We start from the raw sequence: 9,127 nt of genomic DNA on the forward strand, positions 1-9,127 counted from the left end.
TGACATCACCACCAGTTAATGTGACATCACCACCAGTTAATACAACATCACCACCAGTTAATGCAACATCACCACCAGTTAATGTGACATCACCACCAGTTAATGCAACATCACCACCAGTTAATGTGACATCACCACCAGTTAATGTGACATCACCACCAGCTAATGCAACTTCACCACATGTTATTGTAACTTCATCACCAGTCATTGCAACTACATTACCAGGTAAAACAACTCAACCATTAGTCAAAACAACTTTACCACTATATCGCAAACAGAAACCATACTCATGAACTCATCTTGTGCACAAGTGCTGTGTCTGTGCCATGATTAATATATTAAAATAATATCAACGTTATCAGTTTAACCATAACTCAATACATCTTTATTGAAATTTAATCTGACTTAATCCTTAGTAATAACAACTTAAAGGAACTAATTTTGTCCTATCCTTTGTTCTCCAGCATCAGTGGCAACGATCAATTTGGAATTCAAACTCACGGAGACCTTCACAGCAGATCTTGAAAATCCAAATTCAGCAGCATTCCAAAACCTATCAACCGTAGTTGCCACAGCGGTAAGTCCACACTGTCAAATATCCCTCAAGGACTCTACAGAGAATTAATTCTACTTTTATTTAGATTTTTAATGGGTGAATAATACTAATATACATTGTGTGTGTGTGTGTGTGTGTGTGTGTGTGTGTGTGTGTGTGTGTGTGTGTGTGTGTGCGTGTGTATGTGATTTCTGTGTTCTTTTCACAGCTGGACAATCTGTATAGAGCACAATTTCCTAACTTCTATCGAACTGTGATCAACGGCTTCAGGTATGCTCTTGACATAATCTTTTTTGGGCCAAATACCATAGAATTATTCGTGACAAAATCCATAACAATAATGAAATCTAACAATACTCATCTTTTCACAGCCAAGGTTCAGTTGTGGTAAATGCGACCCTGCAATTTAACAACGCCAACACCAGTGCACCAACAATCGATGCTGTGGAAAACACTTTAGTGGAGGCTGTAACAAATGGCAGTTCAGGCTTCTCCCTTCCTGTGAATGCATCAACAGTTGTTGCAACAAGTATGAGCTTTTCAAATTTAATTTTCTTTCAAACTTATAACATGCAGCTAGCTACATTACTGCTTTAACTGCTGCTCCAGCATTTCCATTAATTTACAATATTTTTGTAAATTAATTCAGGTACAGCTGCTACAACAGTTGCTCCCACGACTGCTTCAATTACTACTGCATCATCGTTCAACACAACTTCATCACCAGTTACTGCAACTTCACCACCAGGTAATGGAATGTCATCATTAGTCATTTCAAATTTGTTTAGTAATTCTACTTTAATACCACTAAACACAACCTCACCACATATCAACTCTACTTCACCACCAGCCAATGCAACTTCACCACCTGTTAATGCAACGTCACCACCAGTTAATGCAACTTCACCACCTGTTAATGCAACATCACCACCAGTTAATGTGACATTACCACCAGTTAATGTGACATCACCACCAGTTAATGCAACGTCACCACCAGTTAATACAACATCACCACCAGTTAATGCAACTTCACCACCAGTTAATACAACATCACCACATGTTAATGTGACATCACCACCAGTTAATGTGACATCACCACCTGTTAATGTGACATCACCACCAGTTAATGCAACGTCACCACCAGTTAATGTGACATCACCACCAGTTAATGTGACATCACCACCAGTTAATACAACATCACCACCAGTTAATGTGACATCACCACCAGTGAATGCAACATCACCACCAGTTAATGCAACTTCAACACCAGTTAATGTGACATCACCACCCGCTAATGTGACATCACCACCAGTTAATACAACATCACCACCAGTTAATACAACTTCACCACCAGTTAATGCAACTTCACCACCTGTTAATGTGACATCACCTCCTGTTAATGTGACATCACCACCAGTTAATACAACATCCCCACCAGTTAATACAACATCACCACCAGTGAATGCAACTTCACCACCAGTCTATACAACATCACCACATGTTACTGTAACTTCATCACCAGTCATTGCAACTACATTACCAGGTAAAACAAGTCAACCATTAGTCAAAACAACTTTACCACTATATCGCAAACAGAAACCACACTCCTCATGAACTCATCTTGTTCACAAGTGCGGTGCCTGTGCAATGATTAATATATTAAGATAATATCAAGTTAAACAGTTCAACCATGACTCAATACATCTTTATTGAAATTGTATCTTGACCTAATCCTTAGTAATAGCTACTTACAGCAACTAATTTTGTCCTATCCTTGTGCTCCAGCATCAGTGGCAACAATCGATTTGGAATTCAAACTCGAGCAAACCTTCACAGCCGATCTTGAAAATCCAAATTCAGCAGCATTCCAAAACCTATCAACCGTAGTTGCCACAGCGGTAAGTCCATACTGTCAAATATCCCTCAAGGACTCTACAGAGAAATAATTCTACTTTTATTTTAATGGGTGAATAATACTAATATACATTGTGTGTGTGTGTGTGTGTGTGTGTGTGTGTGTGTGTGTGTGTGTGTGTGTGTGTGTGTGTGTGTGTGTGTGTGTGCGTGTGCATGTGATTTCTGTGTTCTTTTCACAGCTGGACAATCTGTATAGAGCACAATTTCCTAACTTCTATCAAACTGTGATCAACGGCTTCAGGTATGCTCTTGACATAATCTTTTATGTACAAAATTATTACAATTTTATTGATTTGCTATATTTACTGTATCCTTGTTCGAAAGTCAGATACTACAGTTTGTCTAATGTGTGGAATGGAGTAAGCTTTGTGGCCTAACTTAATTACATACTGTATGTGACAATGGGAAAACTGGGAGCATAGACATATACATGAATACATGAATACATGAATCTAACAATACTCATCTTTTCACAGCCAAGGTTCAATTGTGGTAAATGCGACCCTGCTGTTTAACAACGCCAACACCAGTGCACCAACAACCACTGCGGTGGAAAACGTTCTAGTGGAGGCTGCGACTAACAGCAGTTCAGGCTTCTCCCTTCCTGTGAATGCATCAACAGTTGTTGCAACAAGTATGTGTTTGTTTATTTTTTGTATTTTTTCCTTTTAAAACTGAACAGAAAGCTGCAACCATTGCTGCAATTTATTACCACCCAAGGCCTTGCATGCTCTCATTTTACACTGTGTTTTATAGGTGCTGAAACAACAACAGCTGCTCCCACCACCATCGTTTCAAACGCTCCGACCACAGTTGCTCCCACTACGGTTGCAAATATGACATCTGCTCCCACTACGGTTGCAAATATGACATCTGCTCCCACAACGGTTGCAAATATGACATCTGCTCCCACAACGGTTGCAAATATGACATCTGCTCCCACTACGGTTGCAAATATGACATCTGCTCCCACAACGGTTGCAAATATGACATCTGCTCCCACTACGGTTGCAAATATGACATCTGCTCCCACTACGGTTGCAAATATGACATCTGCTCCCACTACGGTTGCAAATATGACATCTGCTCCCACTACAGTGGTTCCCACTACAGTTGCTCCCACCACTGATTTTACTACCACAGTTACGGCCGCTGCTACCACGGTCACTGCCACCACTGCTGCAGCTACCACAACTGCAGCTGCCACAACTGCAGCTGCCACCACCGCCACTGTCAATACAGACGCTCCCACTGCCGATGAAGACACCGTAACTCTTACGTTTAGCCTCGACCAAACCTTCAACTCTGATCTCTCCGACACGTCTACCACAGCATATAAGACTTTGGCTGCCACAGTGGTCTCACAAGTAAGAGAAATGACGTGCTTTTGATGATGATGATGTAATAATGCATACAGGAATGTAGCTTTTAATATGTATTAATCTAATTTAAGCAGATGTGGATTGATCAATCGATCGATCAAATGATCAAATGATCAAATGATTGAATGAATACTTTATTAGCAGTTTGCAAAAGGTACAATAATGCTAAAAGGATAACACAGAAAGCCGTGAGGGCTTGTTTCTATTGTGGTCCTTAATAAAGTAAATCATGGAATTACATTTCATGCCATACAGTTTCATGCCATGTTTAAGCACCTGCTTCGGTTTAAATCAAAATCAATTCGGTTCAACACGAAACCTTTGCATTCTTCTCTTTCAGGTAAACTCGATTTACAGCACCAGCAGCAGCACTTCATCTTTCAAACGCTCTATAGTCGACAGTTTCACGTAAGACAGAATTCGGACCAATTGCTTACTTTGCATTTTCAGTTTAGCAATTGGTTTGCAATTTAAAAAAGTCACATTCTCTTTCTCGCACATTACAGGTCAGGATCAGTCGTTACTACAATGAGTCTGGTGTTCCCAACGAGCTCAGTTCCTTCTACAAGCGCAGTAGAAACAGTGATGACTACAGCAGTAAGCAGCTCCAACCCCCTGAACATCATCTCGAGCACCGTCAGCGCAACCGTTGACAACACTGCTACCACCACTGCTGCAGCTACCACTGCAGCTGCTACCACTGTTGAAGCTACCACTGCTGCTGCTACCACTGTTGAAGCTACCACTGTTGAAGCTACCACTGCTGCTGCTACCACTGTTGAAGCTACCACTGTTGAAGCTACCACTGCTGAAGCTACCACTGTTGAAGCTACTACCACTGTTGAAGCTACCACTGCTGAAGCTACCACTGTTGAAGCTACCACTGCTGAAGCTACCACAGCCGCTGCCACAACTGCAGCTGCCACCACCGCCACTGTCAATACAGACGCTCCCACTGACGATGAAGACACCGTAACTCTTACGTTTAGCCTCGACCAAACCTTCAGCTCTGATCTCTCCGACACGTCTACCACAGCATATAAGACTTTGGCTGCCACAGTGGTCTCACAAGTAAGAGAAATGATGTGCTTTTGATGATGATGATGTAATAATGCATACAGGAATGTATCTTTGTATGTATTAATGTATTAATCTAATTTAAGGCAGATGTGGATTGATCAATCGATCAATCAAATGATTGAATGATTGAATGAATACTTTATTAGCAGTTTGCAAAAGGTACAATAATGCTAAAAGGATAACACAGAAAGCCGTGAGGGCTTGTTTCTATTGTGGTCCTTAATAAAGTAAATCATGGAATAACATTTCATGCCATACAGTTTCATGCCATGTTTAAGCACCTGCTTCGGTTTAAATAAAAATTAATTCGGTTCAACACGAAACCTTTGCATTCTTCTCTTTCAGGTAAACTCGATTTACAGCACCAGCAGCAGCACTTCATCTTTCAAACGCTCTATAGTCGACAGTTTCACGTAAGACAGAATTCGGACCAATTGCTTACTTTGCATTTTCAGTTTAGCAATTGGTTTGCAATTTAAAAAAGTCACATTCTCTTTCTCGCACATTACAGGTCAGGATCAGTCGTTACTACAATGAGTCTGGTGTTCCCAACGAGCTCAGTTCCTTCTACAAGCGCAGTAGAAACAGCGATGACTACAGCAATAAGCAGCTCCAACACCCTGAACATCATCTCGAGCACCGTCAGCGCAACCACTGCTACCACCACTGCAGCTGCTACCACTGCTGCAGCTACTACGGCCGCTGCCACAACTGCAGCTGCCACCACTGTTGCTGCCACCACTGCGGCTGCCACAACTGCGGCTGCTACCACAGCTGCTGCCACCACTGCGGCTGCTACCACAGCTGCTGCCACCACTGCTGCAGCTACTACGGTCGCTGCCACAACTGCAGCTGCCACCACTGTTCCTGCCACCACAGTTACGGTCGCTCCTGAACCAGTTGCATCAGAAGGTAAAAATTAACCATGACTACAATCATGTTGATTGCAAATTAATCTGACTCCATTAATTGTGTCAACTAACTTTGTCCTCTCTTTGGTGCTTTGGTGCTGCAGTGATATTCGGGCTGGAATTCAAACTCATGGACAATTTCACAGTAGCTCTTGAAAACTCAAGCTCAGCAGAATTCCAAGCCTTAGCAAGCGAAGTAATCTCAGCAGTAAGTCCTCACTGTATACATTCTCAATAAGTACAGTGTACATTTTACTATGATTAAAGTGTTTATTGTGGTAATAATTCTAATACACGTGCTATGTTTTTGTGTTATTTTTTAAAGCTGGACGCTCTCTACATTGAGAAATTCCCAGGCTTTAATCGTACTGAGATCAACAGCTTCAGGTATTGTCTTGATTTAACCGACCAAATAATACAAATGTGACTTTAAATTTAAATTCTTAATTTCAGGAAATTGCTACCTCTATTGAAATCACCAATTTTGTGTTTTGGTCTGACATGTGGGCAACAACAATAATTATATTTTGTCTTCACAGCCAAGGATCAATTGTGGTAAATGCGACCCTGATATTTAACGAGGATGACAGCGCCAACTCCAGTGCACCAACAACCACTGCTGTGGAAGACGCTTTAGTAGAGGCTGCGTCAAACAACAGCTTCTCCCTTAATGTGAATGCATCAACAGTTGTAGCAACAAGTATGTTTTTGTTTTCTTTTTATTTATTTTATTTCAAATCTTTGACAGGGATCTGCAACCAATGCTGCTTTCATTACTACTCGAGTTTTGATAATTATTTACACTGTTTTTTTGTTTGTTTTTTTACAGGTGCTGGTTTTACGGATACTACCACAGCTGCACCTGCCACTACAGCTGCAGCTACCACTGCTGCAGCTACTACGGCCGCTGCCACGACTGCTGCAGCTAGCACTGCGGCTGCTACCACTGCAGCTGCCACAACCGCGGCTGCCACCACTGCAGCTGCCACCACTGCAGCTGCCACCACTGCAGCTGCTAGCACTGTTGCTGCTACCACTGTTGCTGCCACCACTGCGGCTGCTACCACTGCTGCAGCTACCACGGCTGCCACCACTGTCAATACAGATGCTCCTACTGCCAATGAAGACACCGTAACTCTTACGTTTAGTCTGGACCAAACCTACAGCACTGATCTCTCCGACACGTCTACCACAGCATATAAGACTTTGGCTGCCACAGTGGTCTCACAAGTAAGAGAAATGACGTGCTTTTTGTACTTAAGCCAGAACGTTCTAAATTCTAATTTATTATCAATATGCAATGAATAGAGGAATGTTGCTTTTAATGTGTATTAATCTAATTTAAGTCAAGATGTGAATTCATTGATTGATCGATTGATTGATTGATTAATTGAATACTTTATTAGCAGTTTGCAAAATACTTGTACAAAGGTACAATAATGCTAAAAGAATAACACAAAAAGCCTTGAGGGATTGTTTCCATTGTGGTCCTTAATAAAGTAAATCATGGAATTAATGCATTTTTTGGGGGGGTTTGAGTTAGAACGCTTTGGATTTAAATAAAAAAGGAAATCAGTTCAACACTAAACATTTAAGAGAAATGGAGGATAAACTCTATTCAACTTCACTGCATTGCAGAGCAGCTTATCATTTTCTAGTTGGGACACGATATTTCCATCAGCAATTGAGCTAAACCTATTTGCATTCTTCTCTTTCAGGTAAACTCGGTTTACAGCACCAGCAGCAGCACTTCAACTTTCAAACGCTCTATAGTCAACAGTTTCACGTAAGACAATCTTTTTTTGTATCAATTGCTTACTTTCCATTATGAGTTTGGCAAACGATTTGCAATTTAAAAGTCACATTCTCTTTCTCACACCTTACAGGTCAGGATCAGTCGTTACTACAATGAGTCTGGTGTTCCCAACGAGCTCAGTTCCTTCTACAAGCGCAGTAGAAACAGCGATGACTACAGCAATAAGCAGCTCCAACCCCCTGAACATCATCTCGAGCACCGTCAGCGCAACCACTGCTACCACCACTGCAGCTGCTACCACTGCTGCAGCTACCACTGCAGCTGCCACGACTGCTGCAGCTAGCACTGTGGCTGCTACCACTGCAGCTGCTACCACTGCAGCTGCCACAACCGCGGCTGCTACCACTGCAGCTGCCACCACAGCAGCTGCAACCACTGCAGCTGCTACCACTGTTGCTGCTACCACTGTTGCTGCCACCACTGCGGCTGCTACCACTGCTGCAGCTACCACAGCTGCCACCACTGTCAATACAGATGCTCCTACTGCCGATGAAGACACCGTAACTCTTACGTTTAGTCTGGACCAAACCTACAGCACTGATCTCTCCGACACGTCTACCACAGCATATAAGACTTTGGCTGCCACAGTGGTCTCACAAGTAAGAGAAATGACGTGCTTTTTGTACTTAAGCCAGAACGTTCTAAATTCTAATTTATTATCAATATGCAATGAATAGAGGAATGTTGCTTTTAATGTGTATTAATCTAATTTAAGTCAAGATGTGAATTCATTGATTGATTGATTGATTGATTGATTAATTGAATACTTTATTAGCAGTTTTCAAAATACTTGTACAAAGGTACAATAATGATAAACGAATAACACAAAAAGCCTTGAGGGATTGTTTCCATTGTGGTCCTTAATAAAGTAAATCATGGAATTAATGCAATTTCTTTTGGTTTGAGTTAGAACGCTTTGGATTTAAATAAAAAAGGAAATCAGTTCAACACTAAACATTTAAGAAAAATGGAGGATAAACTCTATTCAACTTCACTGCATTGCAGAGCAGCTTATCATTTTCTAGTTGGGACACGATATTTCCATCAGGAATTGAGCTAAACCTATTTGCATTCTTCTCTTTCAGGTAAACTCGGTTTACAGCACCAGCAGCAGCACTTCAACTTTCAAACGCTCTATAGTCAACAGTTTCACGTAAGACAATCTTTTTTTGTATCAATTCCTAACTTTCCATTATGAGTTTGGCAAACGATTTGCAATTTAAAAGTCACATTCTCTTTCTCACACCTTACAGGTCAGGATCAGTCGTTACTACAATGAGTCTGGTGTTCCCAACGAGCTCAGTTCCTTCTACAAGCGCAGTAGAAACAGCGATGACTACAGCAATAAGCAGCTCCAACCCCCTGAACATCATCTCGAGCACCGTCAGCGCAACCACTGCTACCACCACTGCAGCTGCTACCACTGCTGCAGCTACCACTGCAGCTGCCACGACTGCTGCAGCTA

The sequence above is a fragment of the Electrona antarctica genome (assembly GCF_951216825.1).
Source record: "Electrona antarctica genome assembly, chromosome: 4".
Classification (NCBI taxonomy): Eukaryota; Metazoa; Chordata; class Actinopteri; order Myctophiformes; family Myctophidae; genus Electrona; species Electrona antarctica.